At 36.0% G+C, this 16903-nt stretch overlaps 1 pseudogene; it reads right to left on the bottom strand.

Annotated features, from left to right (window-relative positions):
* Nucleotides 1–10862: 10862 nt before the first annotated feature.
* LOC107943535 (protein argonaute 4-like) lies at nucleotides 10863–11701 on the bottom strand (annotated as a pseudogene).
* Nucleotides 11702–16903: the final 5202 nt, after the last annotated feature.

The raw sequence follows: 16903 nt of genomic DNA, 5'->3' as shown, positions 1-16903 counted from the left end.
CTTGGTTCCCGGCATGGTATGTACAACTAGCATTTGGATCGTACCATTTCGGGTATGGAGGCTTAAGGGTTGCCATGTAATGCGGGGATATCAATTGCTTTTCCAAGAGTTTTGGGTACAGTTCCCCATATGACACAGGAATAGGGGTAAATTACGATCTCTCGGGATTGGGCCTTGCTAGTCTTAGTTCATTTCTGGATTGGCTTTGAGCGGGTAGAGTGTTTTTTGGGAATGTGGTGACGGGCCTTTGGTTGTTCATGGCGTATACGGGGTAGGAATGAGGTGGTGCTTGGTAATAAGGGGTTTGAGGGGGATAATAGAAATTCGAAGGTGGATAATTTCGAGGTCGGGTGGGTTTGGATATGGATTAGGGGCATAACGGCTTCCCATTCCCACCATATAGGCTTTTGGTTCTTTCTTCTTCATGGGCGTTGCCCTCTTTGAACTTTCTGAACCTTCCATCCTCCCACTTTTGATGGCATTCTCAATAAGTTCTCCGGATATTACGATATCTGAAAAATCCTTCGTAACATTTCCCACTAGCTTGTCATAGAATGGTGCTCTCAAAGTATTGATGAAAAGGACCGTTATCTCAGTCTTAGTCAGTGGAGGCTCCACTTGGGCCGAGATATCTCTCTACCTTTGCGCATACTGTCTAAAGGTTTCTGCTGGTTTCTTTTCCATCATTTGTAGGGTCATTTGATCAGGCACCATATCCGATACATGCTTGTACTGCTCACAGAAGGTTGACGCCAAGTCCTTCCAAGATCGGATCTTTTCCCTACTAAGCTGGTTGTACCATCGAAGAGCCGATCCTACTAGACTGTCCTGAAAACAATGTATCAGTAGCTTATCTTCATTCACATAGCCGGTCATCTTTTGGCAAAACATGATGAGATGCGCTTTAGGGCATCTTGTCAAATCGTATTTTTCAAAATCTGGTACCTTAAACTTTGGAGGCAAAACTAAATCAGGTACCAAACTGAGTTCCTTAGCACCTAGTGCAGAGAAGACTTCAGTGCCTTCCATCGCTCTGAGTCTTTCCTCTAAGCTCCTATACTTCTCTTGAGTCTCGTGATCACCGGTTTTCAACTTGGCTATTTCTGCTGGATCGTCCAAATCTGGAACGAGCAGATCAGCAGGACTAGCCCTCGGGTTTGATACGAACATTCTTTGCCCCAGATTAGCAGGTGGCGCAGGTGGTTGCTCCGGGTCTGTGGGTTCCCATTGAGCGTACCCTCTTTGTGTTGCGTGGGCGTGCGGTGGAGTAAATCCTGGAGGATGGGGCGGATCCTAATCGAGGTTAACCCGTGACTGTAGTTCCACAACGTCAGGGTTCATAGGTCCCTATCCTTTTACTAGGGTTGACATCATTTCCATCATCTTGGCCATTTGGTCCCTTTTTTCGAGCGATTCTTCTCGAGATCTCACCATTAAGTCTCTTGTCTCTTGCTGCGACTTGGCCAACTGATCTTGTAATTCCCTTTGAATTCTTTCCATCCTTTCAATCCTTTCAATCCTTTCATTGAATTCGGCCTCCATTACTCTAGCTTGTCGGTGCGTTCTATACGAATGACGTGGTTCTAGTCTTGTGGTATTACAACTGCGAATTGTATGTTTTAACCTCAGCGAACGATTATGGGATATGCAATGAATGAATGAATGAATGTATAAATGTCAAATGAATGTTAGTCATGAAAGAAATGCAAGAAATTGGTGTTGATTTCAAGATAGCCCCTATTTAGGCATTTCATTCATCAAAAGAGTCAATTACAAAATATTTTGCCATTTTTTATTCGGCCATTACACGAATTTCCTAGCTATATCGCCATATTTCTTTACTCGTGCTAAGAATTCTGATATGTTTGATTTTTGACTTGGAGGGAATTGGCAAATGAGAATTTTAGCTTCTTCCGATAATTGTACCACGTGCATGGCTACCCCATGAATTTCATTGATCAAATAGCTAAGTTGCATTTCTTTTTCTTGGAGGCCCTTTTCGTAAGCACGAGTGTCTCTATAATACTAACTATTCTTTTCTTCCAAAGCCTCTAAGAGAGTATCTAGCTATTGTTGACGATCTTGCAGCATATCTTCTAATTCTCGTACTCTCACTTTTAGGTCTCGGCGTTCGGACTGACTAATCGTAAGTTCAGCAGACACAGTTTCATATTCAGCGTTCTTTCTCCTTAGTTCTATCATAGCCCGAGCAGCCTTTTCCTCCTCTTTCTTCGCTTTTCCATTCCAAAATTCCATCCCGCCTTTAATGTTGCTTATTTCCTCTTTCCATTTTGCCGACGACTTGCCCAGCCCACTATTTTTTATTGTGCCTCTTAACTTTTTATTTTCCAGATGGAGGTCCCTTAAGTCATTTCTTACGATTTCAACTTCTTTTTCCAATTTCTCAGTTTTGGACCTTTCAATCTGAACATCGATCTTCAACTGGTAATTTTCTTCTTGAAGAGCACTGAGGTCCCTAGACATCTTGGTCTTTTCGCGTTCAAACTCTTGTTCTGCCACTTCTAACTCGGACGGCATTTCCTTTAAGAAGGGATTCTGAAAGGCGTAATTCATCGATGAAACTTGCTGGCTATTCACCCGTTGCATTCTCCATACGTCGTAATCTTGAATGAGAGTATCAGCATACAGGGCCAACTCCATCAGATGAACTTCCTTCCAAGATTTTGCAGCGCCTCGGACCCTCTTCATATAGCCTTCACCCGCAAAAGCAAACTCGGACTGCGCTAATCCTCCAGTGGCGGGTATGAATTGTCGTGAAGAAAATTACCTCTAGACCATTAATGGAGCGTATCCAATTCCTCCCCATAACCCGAGTAGTGGTACCTAATCTTGATCTCCAACCTTGTATAGCAGAACCGAAGGGCGTATCCACGGTGCTCTCCACGTTATATCCTCGGTGCGAAGGTTCTGAAAAACTAAGACACAATGCTGTTCAGTGACTTCCTTTGGCCATTCTTTCTTGAGATAAGCTTCCAACGGGGCAAATGTTTTTGAAAACATATGGAACGGTGTGCGCTCTACTTTCCAGAAGTGGCTCAAGATCCAAACATTGAGCAACTGCGCGCATCCAATAAATCGTCCTTCCCCTTTCCTCCGACAACTACTCAGGGATCTGAAGGTCTCGGCTAGGATAGTCCGGACAGGGTTGATTCCTTGTTTTAATCTTTTGAAGAAATCCACCACCGCAACTTCTATGTGTCCAAGGACTTTCGGGAAGATGATCAAACCGTAGATGGCTAAAGTGAATAGATTTATCCTTTTCAACATGTCGGGATGGTTCAAAACCAAATCTCGTAGGGAAGACCATGGAATGCAAATGTTTTCATTCTTCTTCTTTATCTGTTTTTCGGGCCATGCGTCAGTCATGTCTGTCAATCTCACTAACGTTTTCTTGAAGGTTATCAGTTTAGGCTCATTCACATATATTTTATAGAATTGCACATTTTCAACACGAAGCAAAGCAGCATACTCCTCTATAGTCGGCGTCATATCTTCTCAATTGAAGGTAAAACATTGGTAAGCCGGATCCCAAAATCTGACCATGGCTTGGATCAATTGTTCGTCTACGTTGACGGCAATCAAGTTGGCTATGTCCCCATATCTTTCAGTGAAGATACCCCTAGTTTCCGAGTCCCACTGAATCCAAACCCGAACCAAATCTTCAAGGTTATTCTGGTGAACATTCACAGTTACGTGCTCGGGCAGATTGGAAATACATCCCTCTACTAGACTGTCCCCTTTTTCTTTCTGAGTTTTTAGAGACCAATCTTGAACCAGGCATTTTTCTCGGTTGTTTGTATAATTTAGTCTTTCATTAGAAACCCATTTTTTGGCAACCAATCTCTAGTCAACACCTTCTTAATATGATGCCTATGATGCATGATGCAAAATAAGAACACAGACAAATATCTTGGGTAGTACAATAAACATGAATTACAGAAAATAAAAATAGAAAGTGTAAATGTCAAAGAAATAAAAGGGAAAAGGCGTTTCTCCCATGTACTTATTTTGGTGACTATTAACGGACAGAGGTTAGGCATGGCTCTAATTAGGTGGATCGTACGGTTCACTATATGTAGTTTCGGTTCTATACAGATACTCGAATTGCCCGTACTGTCATCTACTAAGATTAGTACGAAGCCTCGATCGTAGCCCATCACAAGCTCACGAGTTCAATTCGAGGGATTACATTTACTTATGCCTATGCGGAGGGACAAGTTAACTTACGAAAGCATAAGTCATATGTAACCCAAAAGTATTCACTAGCCTGTGCGGAGGGACGAGTTAACTCACGAAGGCATAATGTTTACTTTCACTTAAACGGATGGAGCTCGGGTAGAGAGCCCATGTTATGTGAAATGCAAGTGCACAGTGTGTGGGGAGAAACTCACAAACCTTTACGTTTTATTTAAAAACTAAACCAAAACTAAAACCATAAAAATTTAAAGCTTTAAAACAACCAGACAAAACAAGTTAGAAGAATATATACAACACGATGCAAATGCATGATTTTTCAAAAACACAATTTTAGGATCACGACTAAATATTAATTTGAACAAGGAATTTTGAAAATTTTGACAACACGCGTTTAATTTGACGCGACTCTCAAAAATACGGTCCCCAGTGGAGTCGCCAACTGTAGCGACGTGAAAACTTTAGCTTGGTCGCTAATTGTGGCGATTGAGTGAAAACTTGACACACTGAAATTTGATTTTAAAATAAAGAGGGAGTCGCCACCGATCTTTTTTCTAGGCGTGATCGGATACCTAATAAATCATCTTTTTAGAAAAGAAAACTTATTCTTGAACAAAAATGAAGGCTAAATTCGGGTCTACACAAAACTCCAGAGAAAAATAGGGTTCGGGAGTCGGTTACGCGCGAGGAAGGTATTAGCACCCTCGCAACGCCCAAAATTGGTATCTTGTAAAACACGCGTCGTCTTGGTTTTCAAAAATACGAGTTCAATGTAAGATTTAATCGTGATTCGATTGAAACACAAGAATTTTCAATTATTTTGATTTTTGAGGAGGACATACCGTTTTAACACGAGTCGATTGATGTTCACCCAACATAGCAATGAAATCGATAACTTAATATTAAATCGGTACGTTGCCTCAATTATTGAAATAAATAAAAACACGAATAAACATTTTAAAATAATGAACAACGATGTAATATATAAAAATGGGCGGGAAACGAAAGATAATAGTTGGAAATACATCAAGGCACATAATACATACGACAATAATATTAAAGACGATGACAATGCACGCGATATTAAATGTAACAATAGTATCAAACACGAAAAAAAGACAATGAATATACATATGTAATAACGATATTAAGAGTATGTACATAATATAGGAATGAAAGATGTTTGTATAACAATACTAAATATAGGTACATAATATATGTATTTACGTATGGACATATGCAATATACATATATAACAGACGTATACTAATGATAATAGTAACAATAATAAGAAGAAGAAGGAAAAGATATATGTACACCAAATAACGCAAAACAATACTAAAATAACATGATAAGTGATAATAGGGGAAATACAAGTATTTTAATGAGTATAATAATATATGAAAATAACACTATATAAAAATACATATGCACGTATTAATAAAATATAGGTGCTAAAATTAATAACAAATATAATAGGTGTCGAAACCATTTTCAAATCGAGTTTTGGAAAATGGGAATCGATTTTAAAAATGAAAACAGGAGTCGCCACCAATCTTTTTAGGTGTGATTGGATCACCTTTAAAACATTTTGTTTTAAAATTATTAGTTTTGGTCCACAAAATAAAAGAACGTGTTCGGGAGTCGGTTACGTACGAGGAAGGATTAGCACCCTCGTAACGCCCAAAATTTGGTACCTAATTGATTATCAAATGTTTTTAATGTCGGAAATTTAAAAAATTTTAAGATGTAATCCTCTTTAAAATACTTTGATTTTGAAAATTTGGGTTCACTCGTATCAAAACATTGACACTAAGTTAACATTTTGGAAATCCTTATCTCAAAACGACAAATCGCCACATCCAATAAGTTAGGACACAACGCTTTGAAATTCCAAGACAGTTGCTCATATTTTGAAAATCTTAAAAACTTAGAAGGGTACTTGACTATTCGAACTCAGCGAGAAAAGTTGCAACCCAATAAGTTAGGGCACTACTTTTCTCGAAGCTTTCAAATACTAAGCATTGCCTTTTTTATTTTTATAAAACTTTTAAATATTGTTTTAGATGACCTTTTAGAGTAACAATTCTATATTACGAAATATAGATATTCAAATAGCGTATATTACAAAGTATTATAACACTTTATATAAATGCAATCACTATATAGAGGGTAAAATAGAATAATAAAAATAATCATGCTAAGCAAATAGGAATATACCCAAAAGAAAGCATAATAAATGCACTAATTATATACAATATATCCTAAATAAAACATTAAATAATATAAAAAACATGGTAAATATTAATGTGTAAAATATGTATGAGTAAAAATAGATGACATGTATAGCAAATGGGATAAGTAGAATCTACATAAAATATAAAATATACAATCCAATAATTTAATGTACACATGAATGGATTAATAAATGAAATGATACATATAATACAATATATCAATGTACATATATAAAAATATGCATTTGAAAGTAAATTATAAAAGTCTAAGATATTATATAACATATGGAATACATAACATAACAATAATACATTAATTCTAAAGTAAAAACAAATATTGTATAATAAAAAAAACATAAGTTTTAAAAATATATGTATAATATAAACAATTGATAAATAGAATGAGCATATAAAAAAATGTGATATTTAATAATAAATTTAAAATATAATATATAATAAAAAATATATTTATAAGAATAATAATTATATAAAAAATATATTATATATTGGTTTAGAAAAATAATGTATAAAATATCAAATATGTAAAAGAATTTATATTTATAATGAAATGATTATATAATATATATACATGCATGGAAAATATATATTTGAAAATAAACTATATAAAAAGGTTAAATATTATGATATATAAAATACATAATCAAATGTATAAAAGATAGGAAAAAATATACATATTTGAAAAATGAAGAAATTAAAATAAAAAAAGGGGTTGAAAAACTAAGATAGACGAAGAATAAAATAAGAACAAACCACAGAGAGTAAGAACGCAAGAGGCAGAGAAATTTGAGTGAATACTCTCAAGAATTCTTATTGCTTCCCAAAACTCCAGTATGATTTACAATGAAGGGAGAGGCCTCTATTTATAGTTGAGCCTCCCCAAATCCAACGGTACAGATCAATTACATCAACGGTTAAGATTAAAGGATATCTACAAATTAAATCTCCAAGATTACAAAATCATATCTTCTAAGATTGTATATCATATCTAAGATTGCAATCATATCTAAGATTGTATCATATCTAAGATTGCAATCATATCTAAGATTGCAATCATATCTAAGATTGTATCATATCTAAGATTGCATATCATATCTAAAATTGCATATCATTGAAGATTATATTTCCATATGAGTCAAGCTTGTAGATGGACCTTAAATCTTTTCAAGTAATGGGCCATTCCGATCGGGCCAAATTATATTTGTAATTCTGGACTGAACTTTGGACTTCGTTTTTTTTGGGGGTTTATTATTTTAAATACTGAAATGGGCCGGGCAAAATTGACTGTCTACAGCTGCTCCTCTTTGCTCATTGTTGTGTAACAGGAATAGAGCAAAGACTATAAAAGGACCAATTTTGCCCGGGTTCGCCGAGGCTTGATTTCTTCGATCTGCTCCCCGCAGAATTTAGAGATGTAAAATCTACTTCTTCAATTCGTTTCAAAGATGCTAAGTTAATCTTAGATTTGCTTCAGTGCGAATACGTGAAAGCCAAATCTACTTATGCCTTTGATTTGTTCCTTGTGAGCATAAGGATGCCAAACCATCTTGAGTCTGCTCCCTATTGAAGTGGAGATGCCTGACTTCGATTTGTTCTCTGACAATACAGAGACGAAAAATCATCTTAGATTTGCTTTCATAAACATGTGAAAGTCAAATCAGCTATGTCTTTGATTTGTTCCTTGTAAGCACAAAGATGCCAAACCATCTGGAGTCTGTTTGAGAACATATGAGAGTCAAATCTACTATGTCCTTGATTTGTTTCTTGTAAACACAAGAATGTCAAATCATCTTGGATCTGGCTTCAGTATAAACTTCTGAAGGTTAGATCTGCCATGTGTCTGAGAACATCTGAGAGTCAAATCTGCTATGTCCTCGATTTGTTCCTTGTAAACACAAGAATACCAAATCATCTTGGATCTGTTTCAGTATAAACATCTGAAGGTTAGATCTGCTATATTTGAGAACATCTGAGAGTCAAATCTGCTATGTCCTCGATTTGTTCCTTGTAAACACAAGAATACCAAATCATCTTAGATCTGCTTCAGTATAAACATCTAAAGTTTAGATCTGCTATATTTGAGAACATCTGAGAGTCAAATCTGCTATGTCCTCGATTTGTTCCTTGTAAACACAAGAATACCAAATCATCTTGGATCTGTTTCAGTATAAACATCTAAAAGCTAGATCTGCTATATTTGAGAACATCTGAGAGTCAAATCTGCTATGTCCTGGATTTGTTCCTTGTAAACACAAGAATACCAAAACATCTTGGATCTGTTTCAGTATAAACATCTAAAAGCTAGATCTGCTATATTTGAGAACATCTGAGAGTCAAATCTGCTATGTCCTGGATTTGTTCCTTGTAAACACAAGAATACCAAAACATCTTGGATCTGTTTCAGTATAAACATCTAAAAGCTAGATCTGCTATATTTGAGAACATCTGAGAGTCAAATCTGCTATGTCCTCGATTTGTTCCTTGTAAACACAAGAAAACCAAATCATCTTGGATCTGTTTCAGTATAAACATCTGAAGTTCAGATCTGCTATATTTGAGAACATCTGAGAGTCAAATCTGCTATGTCCTCGATTTGTTCCTTGTAAACACAAGAATACCAAATCATCTTGGATCTGTTTCAGTATAAACATCTGAAAGCTAGATCTACTATATTTGAGAACATCTGAGAGTCAAATCTGCTATGTCCTCGATTTGTTCCTTGTAAACACAAGAATACTAAATCATCTTGGATCTGTTTCAGTATAAACATCTGAAAGCTAGATCTGCTATATTTGAGAACATCTGAGAGTTAAATCTTCTATGTTCAACTTGTTCCCTATAAACACAGGGATGACATGCTGAAAACTTCGATCTACTTCGCTGTAAGCACAGGAATGTCAGATCTGCTATCTTCGATCTGTTCCCTATAAACACAGGGATGCCAAATCTTGTTTCTTTGATCTACATTGTCCCATAAAAGACATAACCTGTAGAATGCGTATGAGTTCATGCCTAATAATTAGGATGCTATGATCGAAGTGAGTCAAATTCTCCTAATTAAACATGTTATAATGCAAAATGTTATGAATATGACCCCTATTTCGAATGTCATCACTCATTCATCTATCGAGCTTTTCACCTCATTCTTCTCGACATATCGATCATACTCTACTCGTATGCCTCGAATCTTCTCCATCAATTTGGTCTACCGTATCATTCCCCGAATATTACGACCTAGTGAAGATATTTATATAATGATCATTTCTTAAGATCAATATTGCTTAAAACATCCAACCATCTTTTGGACTGAAGAAGAAAATCTCTCGAGTATCTCCAACCCATACATATGAGAATTCCTTAAACAATTGTCTTGTTTCAGTTTCTTGTATTATCTAGAAATTTCTAGAGTAATATGCAAAACTTCATTTGTGAAGATATTTTAGTTCATCTATCATTATTTCAATGCAACATGCTTTATGAATAATGGGAGACAAATAAATTGATCCTGAGGATAATTAGATTTGGACAAATTATTGGAAGGAATGCAAAAAGATTAACCTGAAAACATATCTTTGCGAAGAAAAAGAATCCAAAGATAGTAAATAAGACAGAAATCAGACGCCCTAGATATCACCGCTTGAGCGTCTATACACCAGCTCCATGAAGACTTTCTTAAGTTCAACATGTGTTTAAAAGACCCAAAGTACTTTGTCAATGCCCCGATGCGCTTCACTCTTCATTGAATAGCAAGATTACCGTGTGCTCTTCAAAATTTGAGCCGCCCTTTTGGGTTTTTAACTCAAAACCCCTTTGGTCTCAAGCCGCCCTTTGCGGGTTTTCACCTTGCTCTCTCCATTTTTCTTTTTCTTTTTTCTTTTTTCTATTTCCTTTTTTTTTCTTTTTCTTTTTTTCTTTTTTTCTATTTCTTTTTTTTTTGAAATAGAAGTCCCAAAGTGCCCTTTGCGGGTTTTCACCTTGGCTTCCATTCTCCTTCAAACAAAGTACTCATTGACCGAGTCCGAATTCACTGGATCAAATAAATTCTTCCTATCCATTTCTTGTCAAAATCAGTGCACCTCTAGAGAAAGCCCTCTTCGCAACATATGGCCCTTCCCAATCCTTTTGCATGGGAAGGATTTCTTTCAGCATTAGGTTTCTCTTATGAAATTCTTTTGGACGAACCTTCTTTGTCATAAGTCTGTGTCATCCATTCTTGGTACATTTGCTTAGGATGAATACTTTCAAGTTAAGTTTACTACAGGTATTCAATTCTTGACTCCATCAAAGCTTGGAGGAAAAATCTTGATTCATAAACCCATGAGAAAGGGATTGCCCCAGCAGCAGTCCTGGCTGTTGTTTGTCAAACCCTATAAAAATATGGTTCAATGATTCTCAGCAGACAAGTATGAAGTTGCTGACTTTATCCTTCAACCTGGAAAACTGAGGTACAGAGATTACTCCCGGAGCATACATCCCACCATGACTCGATGATGTTTCTGAAGCATCCTTAATCTTAATAAATTGCCCCCAACTGTGAAGCTGCCCAATAAGCGTAGCAAATAGGAGCCACAACAAATATAGCTGTGGTGCTCCTTTGATACATATAAGATAGAGAATGAACAAACTCTTGCAGATCATTAGCCAAAAACCGAGCCTGGTCTAAGAGAACAAGATAGTGGGTCTGCCTCGTGATTCTAATCATTCCAGCATGGGTACCAAGGTAAAAATCATTGTTCTTTGGATGGCATACTTTGTTGTCAATGACAATACCATGTAGCATATTGTCAGGAGATCCCTGCTGAAAAAAACTTGGTATGATGGTTTTTCGTACCACAATCTTTAGGGTCCCACTTCTCGTCAAGGAACGTGCAAGCCTCAATAACTTGATCCAAACTTAATTGAATTGAGACTCGCTAACTCCATCCCTAAAAATAATGATTTGATCAGGTTTCCTCTTCCCTGAACTTGTATAGAAGTCTAAGAGAGCTTCCTTCATGATACCGTCATCCACTTTGTCAGAAATTGGTTTTGAAGAAAGAATCTATCATTTTAAGCTTCAGGCCTGATGCCCCACAGCTGGAAATCAATGGCCATCACCTCGAGCTAACCATCGCAGCTATTGACAGCACATCAGACTGCTCAGGAAAGCCAAACAATGTACCCATTCCAAGGATGATGGTTGAAACCTTTGAAACAACTGGAATTGAAGGTGTTTGCCCCAACGTAAGCATAGAGAGTAAGCGGTAGTTTCTTATGCCAATTTTTACCAGTCTCGGTCATCTTCTGTAATTTATTTTTCTCTTTTTCTTTTCTTTTGGCAACCTTTGTTGTACTGTGGTATGGCGCATTATCTTTGAAAAGACTGCAAACTTTTGGCATTGTACAATTATAATCTCTTTTTTTTTTGGAATGGATGACTTTTGACTTTGTAATATTGGCATATGAAACTATCTCCCCCTCTTAATGGAGTAGTTGACGTCCACAAAGATGAGTCATTGTCAGCTTGAAACTCTTGACGAGCTCGGGCCCATAACATACATGCCCCATAAGTCTTGACTCCTTTAAATTTGGCATTCATTGTACAACTGATGCAATCCTTTTCCATGGTGGACCAACAGTGCCCCAAAACCTGATGTTTATCCTGGTAATTGCAAATCCTCCTGCATGCGTCTTTGAGCCACATTTTTGAATTCCCATAATAGTCTCAACAAGGTCTTGTTTTGTCTCCTCAGCTAATTCCAATTTCGCAATCTTTCCTTCCTCCAAGGCTATATTTCCTCCCACCACCTCATGGGGTAAAAAAAAACCATTTTCAACAAATTCAGAAACAAGTCACAATTTTTGTCACCTTCAAAGTACTGAGATTCCTCTAAACACATATTGCACTCAAAAGGAACTCTGAATCTGTAGTATCATTGCCCGTGTCATTGATATCTAGGGATCTATGATAGGCACACAAAAGAATATACAAGGAACAAATGAATTCAAGAATGACTATTTACATGAAATGAAAATTTATAAAGAATGTCAAAGGTCAAAAGAATCAGAATGAAAGAATATTTACTCAGATAAATAATAAAAGTATGTTTTATTGAAAATAAAAATGTCTGAACATGAGCCCACTTCTCAAAAGAAATCTCATTACTCCTAGGCTTTAGAGCAACAAGAGTGTTCTGAATATTACTCCGTAAAATTCCTAAAGATTACAGAAAGTTCTTCTGCAGTCCAATTGTTTAAAGAACTTCCTGGTTCGTAAGTGCGAATGCCCTCAAGGTTTCTTTGTTCAGTCCCTTCTTCATGTATGACATTGATGTGATGATTTTTATTTCCAAACACCCCCTTCTCCGGGTAAGCTATCCCTCCTAACACAAAAGTCGGGGATATGTAAGGGAACGTTGTTAATTCCCACTCAACTTCTTTTTCACTCAGCCGTGACCCTCTTCTCTCTCTCTCTCTTTTTCTTTCTCTTTTTAATAACTTTAACTAATTAGGGTTTTTTTATGGATTTAAATGCATGTGATGTGATGCAATGCAAATGCATGAATGCAAAAGAAAAGGAGATGTTGATCTTGAATTCAATTCCATTAGAATAACTTTTCTAGAAAACAGATTTCTTTACATGAAAATAGATTACATATGTGGTCTTGCCCTTCATAGTCCAAGTAAACGCTGATCTTTTCTTCATGGTCGAATCCTATAAATTCTCTAAAAGATGCCTTTGCTAGCTCCTTACTGCTTAATCTGAGCCTCGATCTCTTGCTCCCTTATCTCCATGATACTTATAAAAAAGTACAGGCTCTTGGATAATCTTCGTTGGCAATCAAGTCATGTATTCCTTCGTGGACTTCCGGCTTTCTCTCGTCGTGCTCTTGGATAACCTTTGTTGGCTTGAATCTTTGGCAATCACATCACGTATTCCTCCATGGACTATCAGCTTTCTCTCGTCATTTATTTGGACTATATTCAGACGACCGCACTATAATCACTTTATCAAGAAATTCGTTTCCTTATGACAAACTATTCTATTTAGGAATCAAATTTCAAATCAACGCCTTCTTTTCTTTGATGTAATATAATGCAAATGCATGAATGCAAAAAGGTATCGATCTCGATTCAATCTCATTTAGAAAACTTTATTTAGAAAAAGAATATCTTTACATATAAATGGATTACAAATACACTTTCGCCCTAATGCCCAAAGTTTTAAAACAAACTCTTAGCCACGATCTGATTGTATCTCATATTAGTGCTCAATATGTCAGCCTGTACCGCCAATGTCTGTAAATAATCAGCTACCTCATGAGTTTGAGCTACGACCTCACTTGTGCGGTAATCCGTGCAGCTAGGGACACCTCCTCCAATACCTGTGAAATTGTTCTGATTATCTTGAGAGAGAAAATGGTGAACAAGCAGGCACCACTGTTCCGCAGTATGCTGTCTTAAAATGATATCCTATATCTTCAATGCTTCTTGAGAGTTTTTAGATTTCTGCTCCCTCAGAGCATTGCTTGTATGGGTATCCTCGTAGCATAGCTAATCTCTACTTTAAAGGTCTTTAAATGATATGGTCTTCTTTAATCTCATTGTTTTGCGTCCATTTTGACAGACCATCAGGGCTTGCATTTCTATTGTCTCTGATAAGTGAAACATAGTAAACTCATGCTTGTTGTTTGGTAGTGGTCCTATAGTAAACGAGCTTTTTACCATTATAGGCAAAATTCTTTCCATCCAACTCATTTTTGTAGGTCTCATGCACTCTATCAATCACTTTCCTTCCAATACCCTTACCATCCACATGGCAACCGTCTTCATATGAAAGAGAAATGCTATAATGGTAGAAGTGTCCATCAATACTCCCACGCTCACTTTGAATTGCTCATCTATCCTCCAGTCAAGTAAATACTGCAAGTCCCCTTAGTTATTGTAGAACAACTACTTGGCTTTATTACTCCATTAATCCCATATTTCCTTTAACTCCTGAAGATTATTTTGCGCCACGCTGATGCGAGTGTAACCCCATAATTCTAATGTGTATCCTTCAGCGTTTCCTTTGACCATTTATGGACGTTAGCGTTGCCCTCCATTCTATCAAGAAGTCCATTCTCTATAATAAAACTTTCTAACTTAGAAACTGACCGTGAATCGATACCTTTTAAATGCAAAATGACATGCACAAAAGAAAGAAAACAGTCAGTATCATATGATATTAATAAACACAAAGATAATCTAAGTATAATTCTATCTATATTGAGCTCTTACGGTTTTTCTATATGTGGTTTGTTTCTAAAGTTTGAGGTACCCAAACCAGCAGATTCCTCGATCCTCACCCATTATAGGCTCATTTGAATCGAGTTCAGTTCAGGGGAATACATTTCCCTATGGCTACAGGGAGATGAAAATCTCACGAAACCATAGGTACGGATGTATCCCGAAAGTGATCCACTATCCTGCACGGAGGCGAAAACCTCACGAAGGCGTAGCTTCTCACTCCCACTTAAGGGTGTGACCACAACGGTCATGCAAATGTAATGCGTATCAGAATACAGCAACACATGCAATAATACAAACACATGTAATGCAAAGAGGATTGTTATAGGCCAATTTTGGGCCCATTTACATTAAACCCCATAAGCCCATTTACATTACAATACCCGGAGCCCAATAAGATAAACCCAATTACCCATTTACCTCTTTTAACTACCCAAACCCGAATGACCCATTTACAACTATTACCCCTAACTCTAAGCTAGCCCAATCGAAACCCTAGTCCCTAAATTCGACAGACTCAGCCACTTGCCTCTCCCCAATCTCCCAGGTTGTCTGCCACCAGCACCATCACACACTCCTACCGCACCTGCAAAGACAGAGGAAGGAAGCAAGCACGCAACATGAGTAAAAAATAATAGAAAAAGAACTTGTAAAGGCTATAAAAGCTGAAATGAGATCAATGTACAGGGGGGCTGTTTTGAGAAATAAAAATATCAGATCTTTGAAATAAAAGCCGAACAATGTGTTAGTACACAAAAATAAACAAAGCAGTCTAAAGCAAAAGAGTCAAAAACACCAAAACAGTAGCCGAAACCTTAAGGTGATTTTCCTTTTTTTAAATCGGTTTCTTTTACTCCTTTCTCGTTTACTCAATCACATATACATATATATACATATATTATTAAGCAAAAAAAATTACCTTTTCCGGCCACCGTGGACGGTGGCCGGCGGTGGCCGGCGGCGGCGACCAACGACGGTTCGACGGTCAGATCGATGACTGGTCCATGGCCGGAAGCCCTCCTCCCTCTCATTTCTCTCTTCCTTCTCTCCCTTTTTTTTTCTTTCTCTCTTCACCAAATGATTTTTTTTGTTAATTTTGGCCTTTATATAGCCTCCCAAAACGATGTCGTTTTTGGGGACTGCCATTTAACCCCAAAAAGACGTCGTTTTGATGCGACCCAGTCCGACCCGACCCGACCCGCCTCAAGATCCGCGTGTTTTTGGAAAAGGGGGAATTTGCGCGTACGGTCCTTCCGCGTTTTCAAGCTTTTGCAATCAAGTTTTTTTATTTTAAAATTTGCCCCATGAAGTTGTTGCGCTTTTCAATTTAGTCCCCACTGATATATTGTGTTTTAATAGGAAGGAATATTTGCTATTTTAGTCCTCCCAGGTTATGCGCGTGTAGCATTTTGATCCTTTTTCTTTATTTCTCTTTAAAATTACCCCAAAACTTTGTTTTTGTTCAAAATTTAGTCCTTTTTTAGATTTTAGTTTATTTTCGTATTATCTTTGTTATTTTATTCCATTTTAAATATTATTCAATTATCGTTATTATTATATTAGTGTATATTTTATTTACATACGTATATGTATTTATATCTACATAGTATTTTTTAAATTATTTTATTTTAATATTATTATATTATGTTTAGTTTTTTTGAATTTCTATATTATTATTATTATTATTATTGTTACTTATTATTATTACTGTTATGTACATATTATTTATACTATACTTAATATTATTATTATTATTATTATTATATTTACTATTATTATTTATAGTGTATATTTTATTTTAATATCATTATATTATGTTTACTTTTTTGAATTTCTATATTATTATTATTATTGTTACTTATTATTATTACTGTTATGTACATATTATTTATACTATACTTAATATTATTATTATTACATTACTATTATTATTTATAAATATTAGTGTATATTTTTATTATATATGTTTATATATACTCTTTACGTATGGTATTTTTTAACATTATTATATTTACTATTATATTTATATATCTAATATATTATATTTTATTTTCCTTACCTCTATTACGTCATACTTTCTTTTGTATTTTTACTATTATTATTATTATTATTATTATTTATTATATTTATATAATATTATTAATAGGTACTTTTAACATTATTGT

Source organism: Gossypium hirsutum, chromosome A03 (genome assembly GCF_007990345.1).
Source record: "Gossypium hirsutum isolate 1008001.06 chromosome A03, Gossypium_hirsutum_v2.1, whole genome shotgun sequence".
Lineage (NCBI taxonomy): Eukaryota > Viridiplantae > Streptophyta > Magnoliopsida > Malvales > Malvaceae > Gossypium > Gossypium hirsutum.
Note: the sequence above shows the minus strand (reverse complement) of the source record. Positions and strands in the feature narration are given on the sequence as shown.